This window comes from Thermobia domestica, chromosome 3 (assembly GCF_964235325.1).
Source record: "Thermobia domestica chromosome 3, izTheDome1.hap1.1, whole genome shotgun sequence".
Classification (NCBI taxonomy): domain Eukaryota; kingdom Metazoa; phylum Arthropoda; class Insecta; order Zygentoma; family Lepismatidae; genus Thermobia; species Thermobia domestica.
The window spans coordinates 129718404-129730977 of record NC_137456.1 but is presented as its reverse complement, the minus strand read 5'-3'; the positions used below and the strand labels follow the sequence as shown (position 1 = coordinate 129730977).

Sequence of the window (12574 nt, the reverse complement as noted above, 5' to 3'; positions counted from 1 at the left end):
GTTCTCTGATCGGTGATGTCTTACCGTTTGTTTACCACTCTAACCAGATAAGATCGATGGTATAATGGTATGGCCCTATTGAATTCGTCTGAATGTCGTAACTACTTTGCCTTAATTAAAAAATAGAATCTAACCACAGCAATAAATAATAATCTGATATATTGGAGTCTTATCAACAATTCTGGTTAAGTGGTCTTCGAAGATATTATGCAGTTGGACAGACATAGTGATACATTTGGGTTCGCATTGTGTCCATCATTAATTCTTTTATTCTTTCGTTTAAATGTGATTATATGCAAACAAGAATCATCATAAAGTAACGTTTATTCTCTTCATTTATGTAAAAATGTTACTACATATCAGAATTGATAGTTGATCAAAGAAATAGCATGCCGAATTAATTAAACAGTTCACTATTACTAGCAAATTGGTGGTTGTACAGCGGGGTGTGAAAATAAGCAATTCACAACTTGTTTGTCTTTATGACCAGTTTAGAAAGAACTACTTGAATACAGAACATTCGTGTCAACGACGACGACCAGCATACATCTCCACCGGGGGTACTAAAAACGAAGATATTCATACTGAGTTTGTTCGCCTAGAAAATCTATCCGGTGTTTTCTTTACATTATAAGAAGTTCGCTAAATAGAATGTTGCGTGTACTGGAGGTTAGGGCGTATGGAACGAAGACTGTACATAAATTACAGGAAGAAGATCGCAAGAGTGTTATTTCGCAACTGACTATTACACATCCTAAATGAAAATCCGATGTTTCTTTACCAAATTATGTCGGACGAAGTTTATTTTCAATGAAGCCGTGTCTTCGTCTTATGCTCAGCTCTGGAGCAGCAGCCCTTCACTTGAAAGAGAACAACGTGTAAGAATTAAAAATAAATGAACTAAATAATTTGTTTATTAGGAAGATTAAAGAATATGTTCGAAATTGTCAATATATAAAAAAATAATTTCTCTAGTCACAAAACTTTTCCTATGCGCAACGGTATATTTACACTTATTGGTTTGAAACAGTCCAGGAACTTGCGGCAAGTGCCACTCCGATCAAGAAACCTTGATTTGTTAATTACCATCACATTGGAAAGAAAAAAAGAAACATCCTCGTATATCTTATTCCTTCTCGCTTACACAATTTTTCGCTAAATGCAAAAATAAATAAATAAATAAATAAAAATAAAAAAATCTGCCAACCCTTTTATTAATGAAGGTTAAGAATCATTTCTCTGTCTGGGTTTTTTAAGATATATGTACCGTGTTATACAAAAATGAACTAAGCGCCAAACTTTGAAAATCCACGTAAATGCGACGATTGGTTCCTGATAAGCATTAGAACCTTTTGCACAATCGAAAAGAGAGAAAAACCAACTCCTTTCCAAAAAAAAAAAAAAAAAAAAAAAAAAAAAATAATAATAATTTCACTTTTGATTACGGCTACATTAATGCTGGACATCAACCTTTATACGTGATTTTCTTAAAAGTATGAAAGTGGCGCTTAGTTCGTTTTCGCAGGACACGGTACATATATAAATTGTATATCGGAATCTATGCTTGGTGCTTCATATTCAGGATGATCAATAGAAGAAAAAATATTCTGTTTCAATTTACAACAATAACATCAATGTGTATTTAACGTTATTCACTATTCAAACCAAGAATGCTCAAAACATAGAACATTAGCAACATTGGCATATTCAGTTTTCAGTAAGAGCATCTTATTCACATTGGCTCTAAATAGCAAAGATAGCAAAGATAGCAGTCGTAGGATGTATCAACAAATGCAAAATGAATTGCAATGATTTGGACAATGAATGTAGCAACGTTATAAGTTTTACGGAAATTGAAGAGACTACATTGCACACTGAATGAACTGATATTATATTTAAAGTTCTTCAGTACAATGACGAGGAAGAACTGATAGCGAAAAGAAGACAGTCGCATACTTTAATTATACAGTTTTTGTGTAGATTAACAATACGAGGTCAGTTGTTCGGAAAATTTTCTCAAAATCTATTAATTCACACAGAAAGAGTAGCGTAGGGCGGAGGCAACGGTTATAGTCACTTCCACGGACTTTTTCCTTTCGTTGTTATTATTATTATTATTATTATTTTGTAAGATATTTTCATTATTATTATAAAGTGTATAGTTTTAACTTGAACACCTCTTGTAAGGGAACCGGTCAAAACCCCCACACTCAAGAAATGTCAAAACGCCCACACGATCGGTCATAACCCCCACACAAATGGACAAATCCCCCAAACGCACAAACGGTCAAAACCCCCACAGCCAAAACCCCCACACTCAAGAAATGTCAAAACGCCCACACAATCGGTCATAACCCCCACACAAATGGACAAATTCCCCAAACGCACGAACGGTCAAAACCCCCACAGCCAAAACCCCCACACTCAAGAAATGTCAAAACGCCCACACGATCGGTCATAACCCCCACACAAATGGACAAATCCCCCAAACGCACAAACGGTCAAAACCCCCACAGCCAAAACCCCCACACTCAAGAAATGTCAAAACGCCCACACAATCGGTCATAACCCCCACACAAATGGACAAATTCCCCAAACGCACGAACGGTCAAAACCCCCACAGCCAAAACCCCCACACTCAAGAAATGTCAAAACGCCCACACGATCGGTCAAAACCCCCACACAAATGGACAAAACAGCCACACATAGCAACGGTCACAATCCCCACATAAATGGACAAAACCCCCACACAAATGGACAAAACTCCCACACAATCGGTCAAATCTCCGACACTCTGAAATGATCCTGGTTGTATATCTTGCCCTTGTACGTTTTAATAGCATTTTTTATTCCACTTAAACCGATGTTGCAACTATTCTTCTTGCACTGTTTTGTAATGACAGAAACACTAAGGTGGGCGTCGTAAAGAGCCGCAACAAAGACGTGCAATCACGGTATTTTCAGAGTGTGGGGGATTTGTCCGATTGTGTGGGGGTTTTGTCCATTTGTGTGGGGGTTTTGTCCATTTATGTGGAGATTGTGACCGTTGCTATGTGTGGGAGTTTTGTCCATTTGTGTGGGGGTTTTGACCGATCGTGTGGGCGTTTTGACATTTCTTGAGTGTGGGGGTTTTGGCTGTGGGGGTTTTGACCGTTCGTGCGTTTGGGGGATTTGTCCATTTGTGTGGGGGTTATGACCGATCGTGTGGGCGTTTTGACATTTCTTGAGTGTGGGGATTTTGGCTGTGGGGGTTTTGTCCTAGACCCTCTTGTAAACATTTTTTAAAAACAATATATATTTCACCACTTTTTGGCACTCAAAATACATACCGGTATGAAAAAGTAACTTCCAAATTAAGGATTATTAAGTAAAAAGACATCAAAAATTATTTACTTATACATGAAATTAGCCTAGATAAGGGGCTCTTGTATATTTATTGTCTAAATGCTCAAGATTTTTTGGGCACGTTACTAAATGTACAAGAAGTTGCTTAATAGAATCTTAAATAGGTTAAAACTAGTCAAGCATACGAAAATATTAATGTCTTAGTATTTTCCAAATGCTTTTAGAGGTTCACGAAATACATTTACCAATATTCGACTGTTCTTTAAGGATCAGTTCTACCAATTTACTGACAACGTTCAAAATATTTACTTCCGGTAAGCCATTCTCAGTGATCAAAAATTGTGTTTTCTTTAAGTCCACACATTCGAAACATTGTATATCATACGCCTACTATAAATTTGATACTTTGTTCAATATTACACCAACATTTGTACACGGAGAGATTTTATTACGGTTACACAGACTAACTTTTTTTTTTTTTTTTTTTAACCGAGTACAGTTAACTAACTAAAACTATTGTATTTCATTGCATTATATGATTAGGTAGGATTAAGAAATTTTATTTTTTTATTATTATTATTATTTGTAATTTCGTTAATACGTTTTATTTTGTAATTTCAAGTTAACAATGTTTAGGTCTACAGCAAAAATGTCTTATATCAATAAATTTTGGCAAAAATGTGTTCTAATATCAATAAAAATTCTTTGTTATTTTTACTAATAAACAATCAAAATACTACCAATTGCAAAAGGTGGCCATAAACAGTAACAAGTCTCTCATGAAGGCACTTATGGCTACCTACTGGCCATAACTGGTTACTCAAGACACGCCGACCCACTAATGATCACGGCATTTGTTTGTTGTGTTTTGAGATTCTGTCAGTTATGATAGCATTATACAGTAAATATAGCTTTTTCTTACCAGGAAACTTTTTTCTAAGCCACCCGATGAATTTTCCACCATTTTATTTTATTTATTTATTTATTTTTTATTTTTATTTATTTATTTATTTATTTTTTTTTTTTTTTTTTTTGAAAAATCAAACCTTTTAAGAAATTTCACAAGAAATTTGTACATCACAACACACACAATGTAACAGCATATCCCCATTAATTAGATTCATAATGGCTACTGACTAAATTCTTTGCTTAAGTCTAGCGCTTAGGATAAGTCTTGTTTTGATTGGTTGAGAAAAGTATGAAGGTTAAAAATCGATTAAAAACACGAAAGTGTCCATAAGGGATGTGGTGGTCATAACCGGCGCATCCCGTCTTAAGTAAGTTCAGCATTTGCTATTGGAGTGATTAGCATTTATCCATTCCGTCTAATCAATACTATTCTCTTAGATCGATATTTGCAATTTTCCTCTCCCCTGTTCTATGGGGAAAAAGATTAAATTTAGTTAATCCCGATAACTGATACAGTTTACACGATAACTGAAAGGTTGCAAAATTTACTGGGAAGAATTGGTTAACTGTAGTGGTTTTAGTGTGTAATAAAATAAGGAAAGGACGGATCTATTCTGCGAAAATGAACAGCTGTTCGGCCTGTGATTTAACAGCATTTAGCTTTGTACAGTTAAATACGAACGAGGAAAATCTGCTGAAATTAAGTTTGCTGCATTTTACTTCGTAAGGAAGCCAAGTGAAGTGCTATGTAAAAGTAGTACACCAAGTATCATACAAGTGTCGCGAAACTGTGCCACACGCAAGATGGGTTTTATGCCATAATCGAAATGTTTCTCTTTTACCCTCGTTTATGTATAAACTTACCATCACTGACGCGCCTGCTCCCTACGAGCACACCACCCCGCTAACCGCTTGAGTGCCGCGCTGCGCTTCTGCCCTGACTTGTTTACATAGGATTCGTGCTTTCTAGTGGACACTATCACAAGTTCGTTCGTGTTTTATACTCAGCCTCCTAAAGTCAATGTGCACGTAGTAAAGCAACACCTATAAGATAGACTAGTATAGTTTAAGTTAGGTTAGGATATTTGGATTTAGTGGGCAAGAATTCTTAGCTTAAAATTCGTACTTTCTTCCTATATTTTCTGTGGTTTTGATGGCTTAGGCTAGGTTGGTTTAAGTTGTGTAATGTTATGATAGTACTTAGTAATTACACTTACGTAACATCAAGTCATTTCTCCTGTAAATATGTGATTTTACCTGATTCCCCCCCCTTCCCCGAGTTCCAAAATTAGACATTATTCCCGTACCGCCAAAAGTACCAAAATGTACTGCATTCGATTATATTTTGTTGGATTACATTACGTTAGGGGCATAAAAACTACAGTGCAGAAACCACAAATCAACCTGTGCTAGGTGGGCTCTACAAAAGCACGAATGCTCTCTAATCAAGTCAGAGTAGGGCGAGGCGAGGCGGGCGGGCCTGCGCGGTAGCGCATCAACAATGGGTATACAAGTAAGCGAGGTTAGTGACAAAATCTGGGTTTTGGCAATCATAAAAATTTGAAAAACACTTGCCATGGTTTCATGCTTGCAACGCTTCACTTGTTAACATACAATACAGCAAGTCACTTACCTTCAAAACCGAAGCTTGGAAACTTTTTCAATTTCAAGACGAAAATCGTGTACAACAGTTTGCTGGGGTTTCCTTACACTTTCCCCCCCACACTGAAAATAGTATGTACATTTCCTCTTTTGTGTTTTCAACTCATTTCCACATTTACCACACACTGTTCACCTGTGCAGCATATCGTGTCTTTCACAAAATTTCAATAACTGTCTTTGGTTATTCTTATACAGTTACACATAACTAAGACATGAAATGTCACAGCGTTAACATACACGCGCTATTTCCACATTGCCTTTCGCTACTATCTCAACAAATGTACTTCTCCGCGAAATGGTCCTTCCATCTCACCATAGTTTACATCAAAAACAACTTTCTTCACTTTTACTATTCCTACCACACTTTCACTCCTTCAGCTTCTCAAACTTTAATACGTTCTCCAATTTAACCGGTAAATATCCTTATATTGGTCCGGCGAGACGGCACTTAACCCCAAAATTATCCCTAAGCTATTAAATTTGGTGGTTTTACTACACGGATCCATAGATTGTAACTATAGATCCGTACCGGTATAGTAAAACTGCACGTCAGTCGGTATACTGACGCAGAGAAAACATACCGTGCAGTTTAACTATACGGATTCATAGTATAAGTAGTAGTAAAGTAGGAGTTAGTGATGGAAATTCTGATTCCTTTGGATTCGCTGAGTTCAAGAAATCATAAAAAGTAACCGCTACTTCCGTTACTTTGATTACAAGGACTCATGTGTCCCTCTGAATCCCTGTACTCAGTTGCCTTTTGGGTTTCTTTCCCTCAATTCTGATTACCAGTACTCAGACACATTTTCAAAAGCTTGTCCCTGGCTTTTGCCTGTGCATTCAGTTACAGTTTGGCTTCGTAGTAGTTCGTATATCTTCGACAGTATACTATTCATAAAGCAATCAAGTAGAATTCTGCTTCTGATGAGTGAAAGGGAGAAAAGGAAAGAATATTTTTAGGCAACTGACTTTAAAAGAAAATAACACCTCCTGATCCATCCTCTTTAGAGGGAGTGACTTCAACGAGTGGTGCAAAATAAGTTTGATAGCACTACCGTGAATAACTGCGGGGCCGCTAAATAAAAGAATGAAGGGTTGTGTTTCACTGTATTATATTTAAAAAAAAAAATCGTATTTGTTATTTACATAAATTTGAAGTGAAATAACATAATATCCTTCGAAAGTAAGAAATTACCGGGAAAACAATGAAATTTGAGATAAAAAAAAACGTAGAACGCAAAACTTTCTGGCCTTCATTACAAATAAAGCCTTTATAAATAGCAGCTACAAGCAGTGTGCGGACTGCGTGGAGAATACCTGGGAATTCCTCCCCCGGAAATATCTCCCGCAACTAAATAGAAATTGCGAAATAAATTAATTCGCATAGTGACTACAAGTGACAATCGACAAGGTTCTAAAATTTAAGGTACCGGTACTTTCTGCGCAAGAATTGTATAGCGTAGTCGCTAACACACTGTCGTCTTTGGTGTGAGCGGTCCCGGGTTCTATTCCCGGTGGGGACACTCGGTCGAAAAAGTGTAAAATCTTTCTGAGGCCGGCCATTCTGATTGGATTTTTCTGGGTTTCCCTCATTCACACCAGACAAATGCCGGGATGGTACCTAACATTGGTTCTAGGCCGCTTCCTCCCTTCCCCGGTTAGCCGAGGACATCATCCCTCATGACGGGCTAACTTGGCCATCCATGCTGAAAGCCCAGAAACCTAATTCCTAATCCTATAAACTTTGAGAGCCGATAATACGTCGAATCTGACAACATTTTAACATTTTTTTTCTTTTGTCTGTTAGTTGGCCAAAAATGAAAGCAAATACTGCAATGTGAATAACCATAATCATAGATAATGGTGTTATGCACCAGAAAAGATGCATAAAAGCAACCATTAGCGTTGATATCTGTAGGCATTTGCAGTGTTACCACAAATTATGATTTAAAAAAAAAAAAAACTATGTGACGAAAGTGACTAGAACAATGAATTCAACGGCATTAAATGATAAATTGTGTTGTCTTTGAGGTATTTTTAAATATTACATCTACTTAATTCTGATAATTGTATTTCAAAACGATCTTGCTTATTACAAATATAACAAGTCTTATTTAACTATTAGAATACAGCCATATAAGAATTAAAATTGAATTGGAGGTGCTCAAAATAACAACAGGTGAAGATATTTTGTTTCTGCGGCTATGAACTATCTGGTTCTTTAAGCCATAGCCGGAGAGAGGGGCTAGGGTGTAGTTATCCCCCAACTAAATATAGCTTATATTTATATTACTAAAGCTGATCAAACGTTAAAAATTGTTGATCATACCTGATCAAACGTTAAAAATTGTTGAACATACCTGATCAAACGACTGACATAAAAATAATTTTTGAATTTTTTGTGAGGGCGCAGGTGATTACAATCTTCCAAAGTCTCCCAAATTCTGCTTTATATTTAAATATGTAAGAAAGACTGCCAGTGTAAATAGTTGTAAATACATTTAAAAACAATTTGTATATAACTAGAGAATAGATGGCACCACATTTCTTTTATTACTTTGTTGTTTGTCCCCTTCTATGGGCAAAGCCGTGGATTCTCAAACCGCTGGATTAGAGAAAGGGGAGGAGGAAAACAGTTTAGCTTCGTCTTCCTGTTTACGAAGCGTGCATAAGGGAGAAGAGAAGAGAGCACTCAACAAGAAGAATCAAGCAAAGAAGGTGCTTTTCTCTTCAACGCATGCGCACTATAATAGCCATATGCTTCTAACGTGTCTTTTTGTCTACTGTTTCGTGTGAGTATTCGTTACTAAATCTTGTCAATCTCTGCAATGCAGATATGAATTGAATTCAGGAATCATATGTCTAACTTTACATCTGAACCCAAATGAATACTTTGAGTCCTTGGACTCGCAAGATTCCGAATCCATTGAGCTGTTTAGAGTATTCGTTCCTTTGAGTACTCAAGAAGAGTCATTAAGCCCGCAGGAGTTCGTAGGATTCTGTTCCCGACATAAAATGCGCGAATTAAAGACTTCCCCACATTTTTCCGTGCATTTTACAATCTATGGACCCGTATAGTAAAACTGCACCCAACATACATTTTTGTTTTTTTTTTAAAAAAGGGGTCTAAACTTCCCCGACACTAAGCTAACCCGACGAACCCTACCCTACTAATCCTTACCTTACTCTATGCTACTCTACCCTACCATACTCTATTAAACCCTTTTAAAGCGGTCCTAAAACTTATTTTTGGTAATAGTATACATGAGAACCCCCTGATCTGCGTTTCTTCTGTGTTCTATTACCACTTTACATAAAATACCATAAATTTTCTACGTAGTGCAATAGTAAGAAGCAGGGTGGATTGATTTAAATCAGTCTGATTTAAATCACTTGATTTTTTAAAAAAATCGTTGATTTAAATCGAATTCCGAAATAAATTAAAGTGAAAATAAGTAAAATCCCGTTTCTATTCTGTTATTTCGATTATGGAGGTTAATAGTCATAATACAACGAGACTCAAATGTGCAGTATAGTATGAAAACAAGTGTCATGCAGAGGGTGATTAGGGAAAATCCCGTTTTGAACAGGTAACGGAGCAATCCTGCTTTCTTCTTTTCGTAACATTGGGTTTGGATTTTAAAATCGTTAACTATTCCAACGGGGAAATCACCGTCGACATTTAAGGCGAAAATTCTTTTTTGTGCGTGTCTGTTTGCTTTTTCCCATATAATAGGGTGTATTTAGAGGGGTCGTATCCATTTTTTTTTTTTTTGTTTATTTTATAACTTTAGGTGAAATTTATGTATTTCATGCCCCGCAAGCTAGTTCTGAGTTTTTAAAAATAGGCCCCTGCCAAATATCAGTAACTTTTGTGAAAAAAAAGTGTCATTTTGATAAACGTTGCTGTACTTTTCCTTAATGCTTAACCTTTTTAAATTATATCACCTATTTTTCGGTGATAGGGTAGAATCTTCATTCTTCGATTAAAAAAAGTACGAATAAGGCTTTTTACTTCGTTTTCTTCAAGACTGGAGGCATTTTAGAACACGTTACATATGCTTTCACGCTTTTCTGCGTTGAAGCATAGTGTGTGATGACGTCATAAATTTAAAAAGATATTTTTTGTTATGCGTATTATTTTTTGGCGGGTTACATTTTGCAATCAGAAGACTGAAATTTTGCACACTCGTTCAGTGCATCCCTTAATAATTTTCAGATGTTTTCAGATCTCTGCATGGAAACTGCGGGGTCCAGAGGGTCAAAAATGTTTAAAAAAGGATATTTTTAACAAAAAATAACTTTTTTTCGTGATTTTCCCGCCTCAGATGGAGACATGAATGGTACCGTTTAAAAGGCTGTTCTATTCTGAAAAAAATGATGTACGTACTATGCTCCAAGGATAAATAGGGATGTCTCAGGAAACTTAACTGAGATCCTGTTTTATACGGTAATCTGCGGTATTTGGGGAATATTATTTTCCGCGGGCTTACTTTTGCACCTACAAGATTGAAATTTTGCACATTTACTCAGTGCACCCCCTCAGTATTTTTTAGATTCTCTGCCTTAAAACAGGGGGAGGGGTCCACAGAGGTAAAAATTAAAAAAGGATATTTTTAACAAAGAATTCCATTTTTCGTGATTTATCCGCCCCAGATACATGGAGACATTTGAAGAGTACCGTTTGAAAATTTGTTTTATTCTGAAGAAAATAATGTACAAATCATGATCCTAGACAGGGTTGGCTGGTTTAAACCAAGGTGACTTAAACCAGCTGGTTTAAACCAAAAAGCGAAAAATTTTCGTAAAATCGTGATGAACATACATTTGTGGGTTATCACGTTTCACTCCCGTATATTATTGGTATTATACTCAGACCTACATTCCCCATTCATTACTCAGAGATTATACTACAAAAGCAATTTTTTTAATGTATAAGTTTATGAATGTCTCCTTTGTGATTTTTTATAGTTTGTTATTATTGTTATGCAATTGCAATCAAAGAAATTCTAAATATTGTTTCATTTTAATACTGTTTACTATTGATAAAATACATTGAAATGCCGTACTGTGGGGGTGGGTATACAAACGCTACGAGAGGCATTTATTGAAATCATAAGTATCTTTTGTAACTATTTATGTATAAATGGGTCAGAGTCAAAATGAACTAAAATAGTTCATATCTTTATTCACTTTTCTTACTGATATGCAAATTAAGTCGTTGTATTTCTTTACCTTGGACTAATAAAAGTCGTAGTGAACTAACTTGGACTAAATTAGTTCTTCTGTACTCTGCAATACTTTGAAATTGTCCATATGTAATTCTGTATAATGGTTTCACTTGTGCAACTGATTATCTTTTTTCCTTCTGAAATGATTCTTGACAGTTATATTTACAAGTATGTAAAGATTAGTACAAGTATTTTTTTTACCAGGAGTCCTTCGTGAGTGAGTCGGCAGACGTATCGCATTTGTGGCCAATTAGTCCCGGTTCAGAGTTCAAACGGAGGATAATTTCTCTCGGATGTAAGCCGAGAAGCGGTTTGGATTCCACTTTGGGCTTATATGACTCCTTCTTGCATAACCCGGTTGTTGCATAGTAACACCAAGGCGAAAAAAAAAAAAAAAAACTTATTTCTGTCCATATGTGTATAAATACGTAGAGCAAATTATTTAAACAAAAAAAAAAAAAAAACTGGTTTAAACAAAAAAAAAAAAACGGGTTTTTAACCCAAAAAAAAAGCTTTTTTGTTTTTCAATGAAAATCATGGTTTTTGCCAACCCTGATCCTAGGATAAATAGGGATATCTGAGGAAATTGTTAAATTACATCCGGGTCATCTGGGGCATTGTGGAAATGTTCTTAGCTCATTGTTAAATAGTTTCCTCACCCTTACTACTCACGAGAATAGCTTGAAATTCTGTACACACATTTAGTACACCCCTTAGTATTTCCCAGTAGATTTTGAGATCTGTGTGTCAACACAGAAGAATCCAGAGGGGATCAAAAATTAAAGAAAAAAGTTTAAAAAATGCCGATTACTCCCAAGATTTCCCGCTTCAGGGACATGATACAGAAATGTGAACATTACCGTTTCAAAAGCTGTTCTATTCTAAAGAGAGTGATGTATGTACCATGATCCTAGGATAAATAGGGCTGATCCTGTAGCTGCTTGACTGAAAATCTATAATTTGCCTTTAAAAAGAGCCATAATTTAAAAGGGTTAAGAAACATTGTTTGGGATTGATATATGTTAACGACTGGGGATAATTCAAAATTCAACCCCAATACTTCCACTTAAATGGCATAATTAGCATTTAATACTAATTCCTAATGCTTTTTCTTCAGTTTGCGACTTGTATTATACGACGAGAAAGATTTGATTTAAATAAAAAAAATCAACAAAAATGATTTTTTTTTAAAAAAATCATGATTTTTATCCACCCTGTCAAGAAGTACCCATGTGCACAAAACATGCGATATGCGTTAAATTCCACACACACGCAGATATAAAGTACAGGTACGTTCTTTTTTATGAAGTATGTTTAGTACAAGGGGTCCACAAGCACGTAAAAAACAAAATTTACAGGAGAAATGAATGATGCAAGTACTTAGACGTAATATAACGTAACCAAATCTAACCTACCCTAACATAAAC

At 35.8% G+C, this 12574-nt stretch overlaps 1 protein-coding gene across 1 annotated transcript in view; it reads right to left on the bottom strand.

The window, feature by feature from the left end:
- The window catches only part of RpL39 (ribosomal protein L39), a 33585-nt gene that overhangs the window by 20289 nt on the left and 722 nt on the right, over window positions 1–12574 (bottom strand). The window lies entirely within an intron of this gene.